Below are 4,960 nucleotides of genomic sequence, written 5' to 3' on the forward strand. Positions count from 1 at the left end.
AGGACACAACAGCTTAATATTAGTGCGTTTCTACCTGCATGTATCTACTGCATTTGGATAGCGATGCAAGGGATGCAAGAGAGCTGCAAGAACCGGTGAGAGAGACTTTCAATTCTGGTAGGAGTTGCGTCTTGTGTTTGCGCTGAATGTCAGTCGACCAGAGGGCGCAAAATATGAGTGAGAGTAGGTGCCTAATTTTTTGAAGGTAGGGACTTAGCTACCAAAGCAGGCAGCAGGGAGAACAGCCACTGAACCAGTTAGAACGGGCAATTTCATGATGAGTTAGACATTTGATGCGAGTGGGCTGCGCGTGATCAGGGGATGCGGAATGGTTCTGGGCAATGAAGAAATTAGGCTTCGGTTCGATTAAGGTTCGTTCAACCCAGCAAAAGAAATCACTAGACGGTAAATAGAGCAAACAGAGTTATTTAGGGATAAGGCTAGGCCTGGGAAAAACCAGGAACGATTTGACCGATCAGAGAAGGCTAAGTCTGTGTGGCAGAAAATACATTGAGATCAGTGGAGTCAAGTATAAAAACAACGACGATTGCAGGCACCAGACACGAACTGTAACACAACTTCGCTTTAGAGTGCAGGTGCAGATGTCATCCCAAGAGCGGATCATCTGAATAAGAGATATCTGTGATGGTTATTTATGGACAGGAACACTTGGGAGGCGTAGCTCTCTCATAGATATGCTAATGATAGTGTCCTTCCTGGTGTTGTGCCTGCGAGGACTAAGTAGTAGGAAAGATATGACGAGAGCACAAATTAGAACGGCTTAGGGTCTGTTTCAAAGAATGTGTCTAGTGTAAGATGTGGCACGGAAAACGCTCAGCTCACTCAGTAGGATGGTAAGAATCGGAGGTCTCTCGAAAACCAATGATATAGTATGATGATATTTTATTGATATGAGAAGAGCTTGTTCCATAGTTTGAAATACAGGCAAGGGAAATTTTTTTGTCTAAAGACGGTTAGGCATGTCGACAATGGGAGCAAAAACCAGAGTAGCGGGTAATATAGAAAGGGCATGGAGCTATGTAAGCTCGTCGGTAGATTAGGCGATACAGAAAACCTAGGTTCAACCTAATGCGCCTTGGCCATAAAAGACCCAGGCCAAGTGAAAAACAGCAAAGGTGATGTGGCAGTTTGGATAATCCCGGGAGCAGGGACTTAGTAAATGTGTGCTTCACATTCTCCACAGCAGTCACGCAAGTCTGTGACTACTGCGAAGCAAATTAACAGCTAGATTAAACAGTGCGCCTTAAAACCTGATTGAGGGTGGCGACTAAACATGGTTTTATGTGGAGAGATCGGTGAGAAAAAGCACAGGGATTTTGGACTTTCGCCGCTTCGTACCATGCGTTTTGGGTAAAACTAAAAGCTCAGGAATACATGCGACCTACGTCACCCACCTCGGGGATATTATGAATCAAGCGTTCATTAAGAATGTGCATCAAAGAAGAATTCTTGAATCGATATGAGACAGCTTAGCATTTAAGAAAGAAATTAGAGTACCAGAAGGCTAACTAATTCAGATCGGACCAAATGTTGGAAAGAGCAGAAAGAGAATCACATGCCTCACATGTGTAAGCTCTTAGTATAATTAGTGAACATAAAGGGAATACGCGGGTGATCGAATCAGTGACGTTATTGATGTATAGCAGGAACACAAGAGGGCCAGGAATGACGCTAACTTCAACGGCTAATTCGAATTGCGTGACTATTTTTAGCTTGTTGCCTACTGTCTACAATCATCAAGAAATACGAGACATATATGAAATGCATGATGTTTAATTAACAGGCGAATAGTATTGAGACGGTTGGCGATGTATAAATCAAATCCTTTAGCAGGAGCTTTACTGCGTCAGCCGAAGCAGTCAGACAATAAATAACGGCGGTCCAGTAGCGACTCCTTGGAGCGAGACAAACTGTACAGGAATTTGTGCTCCGGTCGAAGCCAACGCCATAAGGCGCCCTCTTTGTGGACAGGGTTGCAAGCATATTTTTGTGTGCAAGGTGGGGGCTAACAACCAAATGCAAAGTATTCTCCCGTGGATTAACCTTTGGGACAAGCCTGGTCCAAAAACTCAAAAAAGGCCGAACCTCTGTTCCTAGAAGGTCATCGAAGTTGAGTTGCCGTATTCCAAACCACTGACCACAGGCCGGCAGTCGCAGAAGTTGAGTCTCGACGAAGCAGGAGTTGACGCGGAAGAAGAAGCTGCCTAATGATGGCTGTGGCCCTCACGGGTTCCAGCTCCTGGAGCTGACCGAAAACTCAATAGAGTTGTTTACGCAGGCCGTCGAAATCTTTCAACAATGGCTTTGGAAAAGGTGCAAAAATACACCTTGTTCTGGTGAGATGTAATCCGGCAGCTTCCATTGTTGGATTTAGAAGCTACAAACTTTATGAACAACGTTTCTTACTGCAGGGAACTGACTGTTCTCTAAATACAAAGAACAAATGGATGCGGGTGCCACATTGTCTGGTAGAAGAAGCATTTGCATTCTCCAGCAAATGGTCGAACGTTTGAACGCACCTGGGTGTTGGCATCACGAACTGCTCCAAGACGTGTGTCCAAAACACATCCCCTGTTGATAGCGTGATTGAGAAGAAGATAGAATGAGTGCTTTTGGTGAAGCCTAAGTAAAAATCATTCACAATTTTTGGTCATTTACCTTTTAGATATTTTAAGTCTTACTTTGTATACTGCATGGAGGATAGTACCCAGTTGGGACCTAGAAGGAATATGCTAACCCGTAATCCTTTATGGTAACTGCAAAAAGTTGATGAATATGCGATACACTTGGAACCGGACCGGTTTAGTCCTCCGTTTAAGGGACTGACCCCAAGAATGACGGGGCACTTTTTTATCGAAGGTTGAGTGTTCGCCCCACCCCACTATCGGAGGCAATTTGGGTTCTAATTACATACCCAATGTGAATGCCTCTCTTACGGAATTGGTTGCCGGAGAGTTCTTGCAAAATTGCCGCTCTCTCTCTAGCTTTCAGACTTCCAAACAAAGAGCTGGCCTGACTCGGCTAGAAAAACAACGGAATAATCAAGTAAACGAGCACTTGACATAAATTTGTGGCCTTTTCCAAAGCCGCTCGTAGAGAACGCGGGTAAAAAAAAACACTCTCTGGCGCGACTGACTGAGGTTGTATGCATAATTGGAAGAGCTCAGAACAAACGGAAGCCCGAAGCGATTACGTTACAACCAGAATCCATCAAGGTTTTGGTAATACGCACCTTTACTGTAGCGGACCTGGTATATTGTCAGAAACGATGAATACTACTGGCGCCTCGTAGAGAAGTAATCCACTTGGCGTTGTACAATACGGATAAGGGCTTCTGTGCGGAAGTGCAGAGTTAAGTGAAGCCAACAGTCTTCTGTCTGTATTCATTTGAAAAAAATTGGTGGATAGACAGTTTTGGCTGGTTGATAAATCTATCCGGTAAACCGCCACAGGCAAATGTTCTGGCCGAACTCGACTACCAGAAGGTAATCAGTCATCAGACCGTCTTTTCACTCCCACCCTGGAACATTAGACTGCTTACATCGATTCTTGAATAGTTGGCTATTTGTCTGGTCTTGAGACTTGATAATTGGTCTTCAATTGTTTCATGATCAAGCCGGCGTACTTTTTTAAACACGCACTGATGGTGGCCGCTCCACGGATGTCGAAACATCTGAAGGTCAGATGCCATCTTCGGTAAACAGATCAACGACCACCCATTCAACAATCAGTAAACGTATCTATAACACCACTTTAGGAGAGTGAAACTGACATTCTTGAAGCACTCAGGTCTAGTCGATCCACGGAATCGCACAAAATGTATGCTGCTTTTCATTTTGTTTGGAACTGAGTAGGTTGGGAGGAGGGATTCTATGATTACCCGTTTTTACTGAATAAAAGATGGACTCGTACAGCGTCTGAACTTGAATAGGCAACGTAATATACATAAATACAGACAGGAGCGACACATGCTTCACCCGCTGGCCAAAATTTTTATGTGTACCATACCTGGTATTATTAAATTAGAGCGAGTGATGTCTACCATTTCCACATACGAGGGCAAACAGATGAAGGATGTATCTCTCAGAAGTTCTGTCTATCGTGTTAGATCAAGCGTTAGAATTTGTCGTGCTTGCAATTATCCACAGGGATACGTCTGTTGATGACCTCATTCCGGGCGCACCAGAAATGACGTTTCAGGACAGAGTGAGCTTTGTAGTCACCTGATTTTGTTCCCGTTTACAGCGTGCGCCCATTCTACGGTCTGTCGTCCGTAACCATGCTCATTCACAGTGATAGTTGAATGCACTCACCAGAAGCTGCATATTGTGCAGGTTGTGCCCAACTACTGAGATTTAACAAGATTTAACACTCAGATACGTTACACCTCAACAGTTACAACCGTTTTGCTCTTCTATTTTGTCTCCTAATGACTATTGTTTATCCGTGCCTAGATAATCTGCACAGACTTGAGTCAGTTATATCCCGTTAGTTTTTCACACGAAGTCGCAACGTACTGATCAGTGACGTATCACGGATGGCTTGATACTCACGCCACAGTCGAGCAGTCTTCATAGAAAGACAGTAACCAACAGCACGCCATCAGTGTCCAACACGTCGAAGTCTCTCGCTGATAAAATGTTGTGAAGTGGGCACCTCAAAGAGCTATAAATACCATTTCTAGTAAGACCGACGATTCGAGTATTTACGGGATATGGGAGGGAAGATGATACTGGAAAGTTCATTGTTGAGCTGTATGACATATTCCCCGCATAGAAACGAGACTACGCAAGACGCCGATGGGCAGTGTACTCTCATGTAATGGGTTTTGATGAAACGTTTTGTTTTCTTATCAGGAGGTAGTTGCTATAATCGAGCTACTTGCTGAACAACCGAGTATCGTGACGTGAATAAAGATGACCGCACAAAGTATTTTTTT

Source organism: Opisthorchis viverrini, assembly GCF_000715545.1.
Source record: "Opisthorchis viverrini unplaced genomic scaffold opera_v5_361, whole genome shotgun sequence".
Lineage (NCBI taxonomy): Eukaryota > Metazoa > Platyhelminthes > Trematoda > Opisthorchiida > Opisthorchiidae > Opisthorchis > Opisthorchis viverrini.